Genomic DNA, 16,153 nt, shown 5'->3' with positions numbered 1-16,153 from the left:
AGTAAACCTTCCCTGACTCATGTTAATACAATAACAACACAATAATTTACCAGGGCTGTTTTCTTATTCGTTTGCTTACCAACTTTGTATACTTATGTACATTTTGATTGGTTGGTTCATTAAATTGAATGTTTGAACGTTTAAACCACTAAATTTAATCTACAGAAGGTTTATCATCTGGAGATTATGTATATAAATTCATCGGCAATTGTCTTATTCCTTTAGATCCCTAGGTATAACTAGGGTTTAAGTAGAAATTAAATATTGATCAATGCTTTGTGGCCAAATTTTTGCGCATATTCATCCAATTTAATCAAATCTTCAATGAGAAAGCCGAAACATTATGCAAATTTATTTTATATCCAGTATAAAGAATAGTTTTCTAAGATCTTTAATAATGAATGTAGAATACGTGAATATATTGACGGGGAAAAATTTGTCGTTAATATAGGTTACTTATATGGACGTCATTTATTGGTCAGTTCGATCATCCAATAGAAGGGGGGATGGGATATAGTTGTTGAAGCCAGATAGGATTATCACTTAAACATAGTTCATGAAAATCAAGTAATTGTATGTCGATTACTTTAATGCATAACCGACCATAGAAACTTAGTGATTTATTGATATAACAACCAATCGTTAAATTTATTTGTCTATCATTGCTATAATTGGCTTATCAATTTGCTTTACTTTAAAAATTTCTTATATTTTTTAACTGCTTAACACTTATTTTTTCTTCTTTGCTTAAATTTTACTCATAGATTTTATTACATACATATAATATTTTATGTGAATTCTTATCAATGTTTCCATTCTATTATTATCTGCTTAAATCAGGGATCTTAAGGGATAAGACAATGGACGATGAATTAATATACAAGCCCTATTATGATAAACAAAATTAATCCTTATGTAGATTGTAATGGTTGAAAAGATTGAACACTACTAGTACTGAACTAGCAAATCAAAATTCATTTAAAGTACTTTAACTTTTTGACCCATTTACAAATCACGTGGTTATAAAACTTTGGGTACTAGTGTAATTTATAGTCCAATGTCCCCTCCCTTTCTCCCTGGCTAGACTGTACTTGTGCCTATAAATGGGTAAAACCAATATTAAGTTATTAACCCTGTAATATTGCATAAACAGTTAGGTCAATGGGATTAATTCTCATCAAAACTGAATTAAAGTTAGCATATTATAATCAATAAATCGATATCTTATTACTGGAATGTTGCATCAGATCTTCATGTACTCTGATAAAGTGATACTTGCAGCTGGCTAAAATAACGATACCCTCTTTACCCCAGTCCCCTCTCTCCTACTGGATGAACGAACTGACCAATAAATGGGTACATGTTAGCAACCTAAATTGACTACAAATTCTAGGTATTCTATATCCGTTCATATTTTTAAAAGTTATTTTCTCTAATTTAGTTTGTATTCGTCCGTCCGTCTGTAAAAGATAAAATCATTTCTGATTCCTGTATTGTTAATGTATTTTTTCGTATTCATTTGAATCCGGTGGATAGGAACCGGTTCTCATGAATACGAAAAAACTATGTCTAGCATCGTATTATATCCAGTTTTCTACGAATATAGAAATGTACAATCATAAGATTAAAACTAGTTTTTTTAGCCGGTGCCTTCGGCACCACGGGGCTAAAAAAAACTAGTTTTAATCTTATAATTGTACATTCTATATCCGCGGAAAGCCGTTTATAATACGATACGAGAAATAACTATTATCAAGAAATTGTAACCACCTTATTGATATTACGTCAGATAAATAAAAATATTGATCAATGATATGGTAACAATGACATTTTCATTGAATTATCCGTTCAATTAAAAACGTTAAGAAATCATTTCTATCAAAATTAGCTACAACATTTTTAGCATTTCAACTATTGTGATTTGACGATTAATTAACAGTAGATTTCCAATATGATATTAAGAATATTAGCTTTCATGGATGTTTTAATGGTTGTATTACTTGTTTGTGAGATAAAGGATGGATTGATATATAGAATGTATTTATATGAAAGGTTGATAGATAGATATAAAGATTAAGATATAAAGAAAGATATCTTTATATACAGGGTGGGGCAAATAAGACCGGACAAACTTTAAATGGCCATAGCGCCAAAACTACTTGACCAATCAGGACGTTTGACCACACTATAAAAAGCTTAGGTAATGACCTTTTAGCACAAAAAAATCTTTGGACGAAAATGGACGTGTACAACGAGCTGGCCGCGCATATGTTCAACAAGGCAGATTCCAAATGCGCCGGTAGTTTAATCTGGATTCTCGACTAGGGCCCACTAAATCTGACCTCAGCCCATCTGTAGGTGAGGTAGAGTTATGCAACTTGCTGGGGATACTGTTAGATACATAAGTAAGCCACTAGAAAAGACTAGAGCTCTCTATTTGAAATGGCTTGGCCGTAGTACTCCAGCAAAGTGAAACGGGGCAGATTTTGAGATGTAAAAAACGTCACAAAACCGTGAAAATTCGTGAAAAATTCTCGGTTCTTGACTTCAAGGACCCATATTGAACTTTAAAACTCATTTAAGACTATGGGTTGCGCTGACAACTCTAGCTGAAACTTCATGCCATTTCCAAACTGGTATAGAACGTCGTTCTAGCTCAACTGTGGTCCAAATAAGAGCCTCCGTGTATAAGGGTAGCTTGATAGTTGTGCGAATTTTGATCCTGCGGATACTCACGTTCCTAAGGAAATGTGGCCTCCCAGCAGCCCGATGTTAATTCAATGTACTTTTGGGCCTGGGGCTACTTTAAAGCATGCACCAATAGACGTGCCCATACCACAAGGACCTCCCTCATTGCCACTATCAAGGAGAACTACGCCAGCTTGGACAGGTACATTTTGACCTGGACCTGCCGGCGGTTGAGAAGGCGGGTAGAGGCGGTGATTAAGGCTGGCGGCGATTTTATTGTATAATCTAATAGTCATATACCTATTTTGCTTGCCAGTTTTTAAAATTCAATAAAATCTTTACAATTGACGATTTTATGTTCATTTGTTTAGAAGTTAGAATTTGTCCGGTCTTATTTGCCCCACCCTGTAGATAGATAGGCAGATAGATAGATAGATAATATTGACACATACTTGTTATGGATAACGAAGCACAACGAATGTTTTTCTGCACTACGCACGAACTTTTTAAACAATAGATGATAAATACTTAATACTTATGCAGATATATAGATAGAATAGATAAATAGTTACAGGGTGATATATAAAAAAGATTTTTTTCTTCAAGGGTAAAACAATCACAATTATAGCTAAAATCCTAATAAAAGTAGTTTTTAACAACAATATTAGAAAAGTAAAATTTCTAATACTGGCTTATGGAGCAGTTTTTTATTTTCTTCCTTTATGTGAGATGTCGTTAATTGCAAGATATCAGTAAATAAGGGTAATTTGTAAGTTGTCGGCTGACAGTAAGGTGTTGAGTTCGAGTCTTGGCCACGCCTTGTCCTACCTGGTCCAGAGACGTTAAAAATAATACCTATTTCTATAGCTTGTGACATAAATACTAGACGGGGAATGCCTTGATCCTTAAACAGGTGCAACCAATTACTCTACAGTTAAGATTTCCACACAAAGCTTGTCCAATCAAAAAGTTTTGTTGTCTGGTTGGCGTTCAATTACATAACACACCGAGTGTCATTTTTGAACACAAAAGGATACTAAGCATTCTAGCTACATTATCCTTTTTTTGTCGTACCTGACGTTGCAGTTTTATGGACGTAAGCTTCGCCCCTAGAGGTAATATAAGTAAATATTTGGCCTCAAAATTGATAAATATCCACTGGATTAGAACTGGTTCTCAGCCATACGGAGAACTCATGTATAGTATCGTTTTCAGACAATTTTTCACAAATATTACAATAAAAATTATAAAATCAATACCATTTTGTAATCACGGGACTTCGGCCCCTCAGGTCTAAGAAAACTGGATTTAATCTTATAATTTTTCATTTTATTATCCACGGAAAGCTATCCATAAAACGCTGCAAAAAATAACTATTAAAATTTATTTCGATAATGTGATCGATGACCAACCTGTAATAAACAGTTTGAAACAAAGAGATAGATAGATAGATACATCAATACACAGATAGATGGATAGATAATTGTAAACAATGGATGATAAATAAAGAAATGAAATGGAGATATCTTTTTTTGAATGGATGACAGTATAGCTGCATATTTTTCATATACAAACAAGGACTAATTTAGTCTTAAGTAGCGTAGCATCCACAGGCTTAAAATATATAAATATATATTTTTTTTGTCTAAATATTAAGATCTATTAACTGCTAAACTTATTGGGTTTGTTACTTTTGGCAAGCTTCACATAAGTTTCTTGATGGTTTTATTTAGGCTTTTTATTTTTACATTTAGATTTTGGGATGGTTTTAAGCTATTTTTTTAGCCCCTTTCTTCCCCTTTGAATACAGAGCCCAGTCTAGATGCTAAGGGTGCAGCTGCTATTTTTATATAAAACGATTAGTGAAGTGTAATGAAAGTATTATACGGAAATGGTTTAGCTATGAAATGAAATGACCAACCAAGCAAACCTTTGTCTGGAAGTCCTAAGAGTGCATGAAATGAGTTTGCCTGTTAATGGTGCAAGGCATTCCCATACTCTTGATATTAAAGTCATCTGTTGATATAGCAGCAGTAGGTGTCATTGTACAGTCTTTAGTATGACGCAGTGTAGTCCAGACTCGAACCCGATATGTCTTAAATGATGAACTTTCATTATAAAAGATTTTAGTATTAATAGATATTTAGACAGCTTTCCACAAATATTAAAATGAAAACTGCTATTAATCGTATGATTTTTATTCTAATCTTAGTGGAAAATTGCCTGTAATACGATGTTATACATGATTTTTCAGTATGGATGAAAACCGGTTCTAATCCTTCGGATATTATTGGGTTTGTAAGCTATACTGGAAATTATTTTATTAGAACTGACATACACTATGTATTGTAGAGAAGAAATAATATTTTTGCATACAAACACAAACAACCTGCGACTTTAGCCACGAAGAATATATCATAACTATAATAAGAATTAGCTAGAAACACACTTAGCTTGAATCTAATATAAGTTGTATGTCGGAATTTCCATATTGTACAGAACTATAAACAATAACCATAACTAAATGGCTATAAATAATATACAAATATACTATAACTATAATAAGAACTAGCGGCTACGTCCCTAGAAGTCTCTAGTGGCACTTTAAATGTTTTTTTGTTCCATTCTCTCTTTAAGTCTATACGATACCTACCAATGTTTCGTTCAAGTCTCAAATATTTTTTTTAAAATTCGATTTTCCATGATTTCTCATGGGAGGTTGGTGGTACCATCCACCAAAATAGTGATAAACCTTTCCGGGACCTATGAGAAGCTACCCTGTTAAAGAGAACCCGATCGGTTCAGCAGTTAGCGAGATCCTTCGGTACAAACACACAAACATCCTGTTACTTTATTATAAGGATTAGCTAGAAACACACTTAGCTTGAACATAATATAGAAATATCTTAACTATAAGAAGAATTAGCTAAAAACACACCTAGCTTAAATATAATATAGAAATATATCATAATTATAATAATAAATAGCTAAAAACACACCTAATAACATAGTACAGGCCTAAGTCATAACATATTTTTGGCTTGATATTTTAATATTGTGTAGAATTATGTTTAACCCTTAACAGTCAGGCCCCTTGCCACACCTTTGGTTGAGGGGGGGGGGGGGGGTGTTAATTTTGGTTTTAGGTCCTTTTTTAATTAAAAATTTCAAACATTTTTTTCAATTTCAAACAAAATATATATTTTAATGAAAGTTTTATATCAAAAACATAAATTTTGGCAGCCAAAGCTGTTCTTGGCTGCGTCCAGCCACTGCAGTCGGTGGTTGGCTGGAAAACAGAGGTGGATCTTTATGAAATTTTAATATGTTATCTAGATATATAAGAAATACTTAAATTTTAAATTTGAAGTATTTAAGTAAAAAATTGTGGTCACAGTATGTTTTTAATAATTTCTCAAGACTTGGAGGATCTGGACCTGCAGGATAATACCTGGAACCTGATATTGACTTAAACACCAATATCTATAATACAAAGTAGAACAATGTCTGTCTGTTTGTCTGTTTGTTTGTAGCAAAGGATCTCGCTAACCGCTGAACCGATTGGGTTCTCCTTAACAGGGTAGATTCTCATGGTTCCCAGGAAGGTTTATAACTATTTTGGGGGAGGGTACCACCACCCTCCCAAGAGAAATGACAAAAATATCGAAAATTTTTGTTAAATATGGGAGACTTCAGCGTAAAATAAAGAGGTATCATACTAAAGAATTATCATAGCAAACAAAAACATTTAAAGTGCCACTAGAGGCCTCTAGGGGCGTAGCCGCTAGTTTCATATAAGGATTTACTTCTAGAGGATATTTTAGTACTTTGGTAGGATAAAATGCTTTGTTTAAGTCAAACCATTGTTTTTGCTCTTTACCTGGATGACCCTGCCAGGTTTGCTGGGAACCTGTGCCCGCCAGGATGGAGATATTCAAAAAATTCCAACTCACAGTTATGTGTTATACCCATATTCAAAAAGTTACTCAGTTATAGCCCTCTATCTTTCACACACAGAAAATGAGATAGAAAAAAAACTGGAGGGGGGGGGGGGGTCAAAGCCCCCAACCGTTAAGGGTTAAATGCAACTTATATTTTATTTTTAGATTTTAGTCAAGATATTTAGCTCTAAATGTAGGTTTTACTCCCCCTTCTATTGTGCTAAAAATTTTTATGTACGGGTGAAAATTCTATTATATTTCCCAAATTTTTGTTTTGAGAGGTAATCACATCCTGTACCCTCCTCCTTTTGGACGTCCCTGAAACATCCTGTCTAAACTTCAGGCTATGTGTGGTATCTCCTTATAATTAAGTAAGAATACACACATAGTAACAACCTATATAAACTTCAGTCTATGTGTGGTATCTCCTTATAATTAAGTAAGAATACCCACATAGTAACAACCTATATAAACTTCAGGCTATGTGTGGTATCTCCTTATAATTAAGTAAGAATACCATTACCCACTTAGTAACAACCTATATAAACTTTAGTCTATGTGTGGTATCTCCTTATAATTAAGTAAGAATACCCACATAGTAACAACCTATATAAACTTCAGGCTATGTGTGGTATCTCCTTATAATTAAGTAAGAATACCCACTCAGTAACAACCTATATAATCTTCAGGCTATGTGTGGTATCTCCTTATAATTAAGTAAGAATACACACATAGTAACAACCTATATAAACTTCAGGCTATGTGTGGTATCTCCTTATAATTAAGTAAGAATACCCACTCAGTAACAACCTATATAATCTTCAGGCTATGTGTGGTATCTCCTTATAATTAAGTAAGAATACCCACTTAGTAACAACCTATATAAACTTCAGGCTATGTGTGGTATCTCCTTATAATTAAGTAAGAATACCCACTTAGCATATTCAATTTGGACACTTAGAACCGTTATTATAGTGTTTTCAACTGTCATATTCTATTTAGCTGAAGGTTTATGGTTGGGTTCAATTCATTGAAGATGTAATTAAAGATAAAATATAAAAGGATTGCCTTTTATGTAAAGAAATAAACAGTAAAAGAACAAAAGCATTATATTAGCGATAATTTTAAAGTTGTTTCAAAACACATTAGAAAGCCTAAAACCATACCAGAACCTATTTAAAGCTTCTTGAAATTCAATAGACTCAATGGTTAAAAGATCTTAACAGGCAAAAATCATAATACAATAGAATGTGTACTCAAATACGAGAAAATTCATTTTATATAAATGTTTAGAGAAACAGCTAAAGTTCCTATAAAATTATGACGGCATACAATACAAATGACTAATGATAGGCCAGTATACATTTTACTATTGGTCAATTAACTGGCCTATCATTGGTCATTTGGATTGTATGACGTTATTTTTTAAAGGCACTATAACCTGCTTCAAGTTTAGATTGTTCAAAGTTTAAAATGTTATCAGAATAAGTTTTTAGAAAACTGAATTGAATTCATACTGTTCATGGTCTGGTACTTGCAGTTTGAATGTACTAATAAAAGGGGTAATTAGGTGTATTATCATTGGGGAATTCATACTGTTCATGGTCTGGTACTTGCAGTTTAAATGCACTAATAAAACGGGCAATTTTGTGTATCATCTTTGGGAATTTACATCAATTTATTTGCCATTGTCTTATCCCTCTAGATACCTGTGTACATGCAGTTTGAATGCACTAATAGAGACATCATGGAACATATATGTGAACTAATTGTTAATGCATGTTTTAAAGTAGCAAAGCTACTATATAGTTAGGGGGAATTCGTAATTTTCTCGGCTTCTATTCAAGACAAAAGGCTTAAACATACATAACGGTCGGCCAACTTTTTGTTTTCTGATTTGTTTAAGTTAGTTGACGACAAAACAAAATGTAAAACTTTTTCAACAAAATAAAACTTAACTTATGTAGTAATTAAATGTTTTATATCTAGAAAATAAAGCTTTAAAAAACTTCTCGCCTATAGACTTAACTAACCCATAAATGTATATTTAAAGCCTTTATGAACGTTAAATATTTTAAATAAAAAAACAAGGACATTTATCACCTTAAGTAACGCAGCAATGAGGAGGTACATCAGTTTGAATCATATAAACATGTTTTGTGATTTTTAGGTCAATTAATATTACATTAAGAATTATGTATAGGATTCTTTTACTATTAACAAAAGCCCCGCATAATGAATTTTAAAAAGTGCGCATTTGTGGGAACAAACTTTATGTTTACTCGGTATATATAAGGACAGATGGACAAACATGCCTAAATTATAGAAAAGCTGCGCTTCTGAAGGTATAACGACACTAATCTCGGCGTAATACTTCGCATATTACGCTCATATAACATACGACTAAAATTATAAAAAAATGACCGTTTAAATTTACATACATATATAGGGATTAGAATAAGTATTCTGGAATATTCAGGAAGCGTGGCTACTCTATTAATAGGGTATGTTCGTTGCATATTAGTGTGTCCCCTAAAGAAAATAGATATTAAAGTAAACAATAGAGGAAACAGGGATTAAATAACTGTATGTCCCCACTCCGTGGACCAAAGACGTCCAAGGGGGTGGGGGGTATAGGGGTGATTCCCCCCCCCCCCAAATGGCACCCCCAAAATTCTGGATTTTCAATTTTTACCCCCCCCCCCAATAAAAAAAATGACCTCTATAAAAAATGAGCTTGGGGGTGCCCCCAAAATTTTTATTTTCAAATTTTTACCCCCCCCCCCCCAAATGAAAAAGCTTGAACGCCCCTGCCGTGGACCCTGTGCCAACTTTCAATGGGGTCTTTGAATTTCAGCCAATAGCGTCGGAAATTTACACACAGCTAAGTCGCTTTGAAAAGAGGAGACAGTAATTTGTAAGCAGACGAAAAAGGTCCCCAAGATAGTTATATCTATACATTTATTATCAAAATCATAAAAAAAACGAAATTTTAAATGAAAAGTAAATCAAAATGTCTGGATTTTTTTTGCAATACTTTTTTGTTGAAAATTTATCCAATATGTAGAAGATTTATATAAAAAATGACCGTTTAAATGTGTATCCATACAAATAAGGTGGGCCTTCAATTCAGCATATATTATTATATTTCCGACGCTATTAACTGATTTCAAAGACAAAATATCAAATCAAAATAGGGTCTCAGCTCTGTGGGTAGAGTTATATTATAGCTCATGCTACCTCAATTCTTTAACTTTACTACCTCTTTATACCTATTATGCGGTATCTTAAGGGGCTACCTGACTCATCTAAAATAACCTAACCTAACAAAACCTAAAAACGTGTTTTATGGTAGTGAAACAAAGGGGGGGGGGGCAATTTTCAATATCGCTTTAATAATGGCTGTTCTGATAACTATTTATTGTGATACATATTCTTGTGCGGCATTATAGACTCACCTACAAATAAATTTGTAGCTGTGCGATAAACTGTAAATAAAAACAAGGATAGAAACGGGCAAAGATTATAAAACCTGCCTTAAGAAACTTTTAAAAAAGAGGTTAAGCTTGATTAATTCAAAAGTTAAAAATTATATATGTTTTCGCGCAAAAATGCCTGTAAAACTATCTTAGTTTCTTAATTATTGTTAAAGTTAATCAGTTAAGATATCCCATAGTCTAAATAAACATGAATTTATTATTACTTGGATCTTACACCAGATTATCATGTACTCTAATAAAGTGAAACTTGTGGCTGGCTAAAATATTAAACCCTGCAATCTACTATCATTACCCCAACCCCTTCTATTTGATGTACGAACAGACCAATAAAAAATTTCCATGTTATTTTGTTATTGGCTTAATTATTATCAATTATTCTCCTGTCATAATATTTACGCATATTCTATATCCATTTCTATCTAAATATATAGTATGATTTAAAAAATACAAACGGTGAATTATGATGAGGCTTCGCTACAAATAATGATTGTAAGTGAATAGTCTCTAATTTTGGTTCTGTGTACCCATAAACATGCACAGTAAAAAACTGGACAAAAAACCAGGGTACGACAGCCGCAGCCGCATATATACACACTGTATAGCCTCGGATAGTCCATAGAGATCTTATTTGGTAAATCTCTGGACACCTTTAGACAATCGACCCTTTTATTGTCCAACCTTTGTCTGTTTTTACTTTATGTTGTCATTATTGTAAGTATATCTGCATTTTTTTTTGTACAATGCGCAGCTATAGCTTGCTGTCATATAATGACAATCTGTCCCAACCCCTTCCCTCAAAAAAATCTAAAAATGCAACCTCTAGCCAGCTGACTTTTTTTTATCTGCATTCATACTTTTCCAATTTTCGGCTATTTGACTTTATTAAACTAAATCCGCCATTTTTAAGAAGATGTTAAATGTCTGGGGGGAGCTTGAAAATCAGCATTAGGCAATCTGCAAAATTGTGTGGCTGCCGAGCCCTGCAAAAAAGCTTGCAAAAACTGTGCGCACAAAACAAAGTGCGCACTAGTATATATCATTCTAGCAGATACGTTCTCAAACAAACATATTTTGCTTAAAAGCTAAACAAGGACAGGTAAAACCATATATCGTACAAAAATGGTGTGTTTTTCTGTAAACCAGTTTGCTTTTATTCCACTAATTTCCTTTTACTCGTTTAATGTAATATAATAATAAATTGTACAATTAGAAAAATATTCTTCAATTTTCTATTTGTCTTTTTTATTTACTTCAACTATTTAAATTTATACATTTCCCCCTTAAATGACGTAATCTGGGACGTCCAAGCTTTTTATTTTAAAGAGGGATAAAATGAGGATTCATGGGGGTAATCTAATGTATTTTTTAAAACTTTAATGGGGGTCAAAGGAAGGATTTTACAGTTTGAGTGGGGTAAAACCCCCTCCCCCCTCTACTGAAAACCTAAGGGCGTAATTGTCTTTATTTTACAAAGTAACTCATAGAAAAGCTGTAAGCCTTAATAAAAGCAAATACGATTTATGCACATGGAGAGGTTTTTTTTCTGAGATATTTTGCATTACAAGAAACGGATTTTAACTTTGTTTTGCTCTTCGTGTTTTGACATCAAGAGAGCTTAGTTTAGAATTAGATTATTGTCGCACAAAACGGCGAAGAAAGAATACTGTTTTCAAAAGCGAAGCTTTTCTCTAAAATTAGGGTCAGTCCGTCTGCTCCGTAATTGTTAACTCTTTTCGATAATTTAGACTGGTTAGAATTGTCCTGTCGATTTTAAATTTTTCATGATGATTCCTATAACAGTTAGGCATGATATAAAAAGCGTTGCAACTCTATAATCGGTGCCAGATATTTCGTATGTTTATTCAAAACATGCTGATTTTTTACTTTTTTGAAGACGTCTGTCCTTAATTGTTAACTCTTTTAGGTAGTTTAGACTTGTTATAATTTTCCTGTCGATTTCACACTTTGTATGATGATTCCTATAACAGTTAGGCATTATTTAAAATGCGTAGCAACTCTAGATATAATTATCCTATTTATCTGATTTTTGGAATAATAATTCCAAGGACAACAATGTTGTCTCAACCATGACACTTTGGTTGAGCTTGACTTCCGAATTAGCGGGAAGTTCACGAGATCAGTTGGCGAACATACAAACCCCCAATACCAGGAACCATCAAGTTTCAACAGCAGGTTTGAATATAGATTTATTGATGAAATTATTTCAAAGACCTGAAATTACAATATCAATTAGTTCATAATTCCAGTTATTTATAACCACGTAATCTTATTTGCTTTTTAAAAATCATTTTTCTCTACGGTAAAAATCTTTGGAAACTTTGGCTTTAAAGGAAAATTATTTGGTTTAATAAATCATTGTTAAATGCAACAATAAGGCACATAAAAATTACTAAAACATATATTAATCATAATTAAGTATCATGCTTAGCTGGCTAAAGCCTTTTTAAAACTACATATAATCGTCCTATACACCATTCTTCCTTATAAAATTAACAAATTCTACCTGAAGCTCTTATGGTTTCAAATCCCTGATATACTAGGGTCGTTCACACACTATGAGACCAATGATAGGCCCAATTTTGTTCTCCGAATCTTCACACACTCATGTCTCATTCAAAAGTGAAAAACGTGGGCGCATATAAACAATCCATGCTGCGTCACTTTATGAAGGGAAAGTCAAAAAAGACGACATTTGCGCTTAATTCTAGGATTAATGATAAGGAATTAATTTTGCACTTGATAAACACAAAGCTTCCTCGAAAAGAGGTTAAGACACACCCCCCGTTTGAAAGTCAAATTAACTTCCTTAACGAGATTCAAGGTTTTTTTGCGCTGAGCATTAGCAACATTTCTCACTAAACTCAACTCACCATAATCACATGAGAATAGCCACATCCCGAAAAACATGACAATTTCTGCTCCTAACTAAATGAAACCCCGTGAAATGCATACACAATATTATACTCCTCACTAGGACTCATAATACCTCACATTTTAGGATAGAAGGATGGGGATTGGTTTGTACCATACAACATTCCATGCACATGACAATCACAAGATCACATACACAAATCCTAAAATAGATAATCCTATTAATCATGATGTTGTAATATAACAACTATACTAAATAATAATCATTTCATAATCAATAGGTAATAAATCATTATTATAAATCAATAAGTACCTACGAAATCAGGTCGAAATGTAAACAAATAATGGTAAAATAAAACGAAATAAATCTTAGACAAGAAAATTAAGATTTATAGGTACTTAAAACTAAATTTGTTAAGCATCAAAAAGAGTAGTAAGAAAAAATTTTTCAAAATCCTTGGGCAGAAAGTTTTTCAAACCTAATGAATAAGAACTGTAATATCTTAATCAACAATAAAACTTTTTAATACTTAAAGAATAGCAAAATAATAATATCTTCGTTAGAATTTTCATCGGAATTATAAAAAATACCAATTTTTCTTTGTAAAAATATGAGACTTTTAATATGAATTTTCAATCATTCCTTGCTCTGAATAAAATGTTTTACTTGATTGAAATTCATATATAATTTAAAAAAAAAATCTGCTAAAAAAAATACTTGATTTTTTTTTCTCTTAGAATAAATATCGAATCACGCAACCTCGACACATTTATTCCTTTTTGTTAAACTTTGCAGGTAAGTTTTATAATGAATTGTACTTTTGAAATAAATTAAACTCAATAAAATTAAATTTGAGCATATGAAATAGAATAAACTTTAATCGCATTTCATTTGATTCTTATTTTAGGCATAAAATAGGCATATGAAAAATGTGGCTTTTTTTACTAAAAAAAATCTCAATTTCCATAAAATAAGAATCAATTGTTAATCATAATTTTTAACAACTGCTTTTATTTTAATATCTGCGATAAAAATGAAGGAAAGGTTAATTTAAAATATGCATAGTTTATCTTAAATTAATTCTGTGATATTCATATAAATAATAATCAATATCTTAATAATATCATACATCGTGTTCATTATTATAAGTGCTTATCTCATAGAAAATAGAGTTTATATTTAAACATGAACGAAAATATATGTACCTAGGAAAATAATTGCTATAAAATACTTTCTCAAGGTTTAAAATTGTCCGAAGTCGCTAGGTACATATATTACTACGAATCTCTGCTCTCGGAATGAAGAAAAATCTTTACGCGTGGATTATTAGGAATCCTTGCCTCCGGAGTGAAAGAAAAACCTTTATTTGCTTACAAATTAAAACAAATATCTTGATTTTTTGCGATAATCTTTTTAAAATAATAATCAGAAATATTTTAAACATTATCATAATAATTTTACATGTTGTGTTCTTTACTTTAATGCATTATCTCATATGAGAATCTGAGAAATAACATTTTTTAAGCAAACGTGAACCATGAAAAAATACCTCGAAAAATACTTTCAAAAAATCTATTTTTCTCAATCTAAAAAAATCTGCAAAAATCACTTTGTAGTTAATACACACAGACTTTTGCTTTTCAAAATCATACTTAAAGAAACAAAATCTTTTAAAATCTGCTTTAAAAGTCTAAACAATTTTGTAGAATTTTTGTGCTTGAATATGAACAATAAAATTAGTTGAATAATGAATACTTATTCTTTGCAGAACCTTTTTAGGTTCCCTTCACAAGCTTAATATATAACTTGTAATATTTTTTCTTTTAAAGATCATTTTCACATAAATAGTTTATGTTGTAGATTAGATATGTGTGGTTTGAAAATTTTCAATGACTTTCTGGCGGCAACACCCGCCATATTTCCACCCGCTATTTGCAGGCCTCTTACCCTGTGTCGGGCGGCAAGGTTGGCAGCAGCCAAGTCGATTCTTGATTCATGATAGCACCAGGGCAAGTAATAAAAGTGTGACTGTCATAAAATTTAGAATCATCTACCGGCTTTTGTCCGGCCGGAACCGAAACTCCCGTCGGCTCTTGTCCGGCCAGAACCGAATTTCTTATTGGCTCTTGCCCAGCTGGAACCGAAACTCCCGTCGGCTCTTGTCCAGCTGGAACCAAAACTCTGATCGGCTCTTGTCCAGCCGGAACCGAAACTCCCGTCGGCTCTTGTCCGGCTGGAACCGAATCATTCAGCGGCTCAATACCCGCCGTAACAATATTCTCAACGGCTACAGTATCGTTACCAATATCATCAGGAATAACTGCAGCACAACTAACATCATTATCAATATTAGCCACGGCAACACCCACCGTAGCCATGTTGTCAACGGCTGCGGCACTAGCAGAACCAATAGGTTCATCAGCAGCGTTACAAGCAGAACCAACAGGTTCAATAATAGCAGCTACGGCAGACCCAACCAGCTCATTATCAATAACTACGGCAGTACCAACCGGTTCATTATCAACAGCTACGGTAGTACCAACCGGTTCATTATCAACAGCTACGGCAGCTTTAAACGCAGCTTTCTGCTGACCAGCTCCATAGTCAGCACTTGTACAGATAAAACCACTACCAAAAATGGTTCGCCACAACATAGACTGGCCCACTTTCTGGTATGTTGATGGAAACACGTCAGGATGTGTATTTCCAATGATGATATCTAAGCCTCCACTGATATATGTAAATCTTTCTGGCGGCATCTTAAATATTTCGGCGGCGGTTTCCGGATGGACCGAGCGCATCTCGTTGCCACCTCCGAGGTTAGGCATAACAGCTGCCTCAAATTCTCTCAAGTTACCATCCCTGTCCTTCAGATAGAACACCACATTGCGGCAGGATGATTCACTACCGCCAGCAACAGAAATGTTCGTATATCTGCCGGTAGATTTCAGCTTCAACTTGTGGGACATCTTCTCAGATATAAGTGGTAGACTCGCACCAGTATCAAACATGACGGCGGCATGGCAGGCGCCGCCGCCAGGTGCTACAACTGGAACTATTTGCAGCAGGAAGGTACATGTGCTAGGCGCAGAACTTGATTTGTAGACTGTATTCACACTAGCACTAGCCTC

This window comes from Acartia tonsa, chromosome 3 (assembly GCF_053477335.1).
Source record: "Acartia tonsa isolate MP-2025a chromosome 3, ASM5347733v1, whole genome shotgun sequence".
NCBI classification, from domain to species: Eukaryota; Metazoa; Arthropoda; class Copepoda; order Calanoida; family Acartiidae; genus Acartia; species Acartia tonsa.
The sequence above is the reverse complement of the archived record's forward strand: the minus strand, read 5'-3'. Positions refer to the sequence as shown.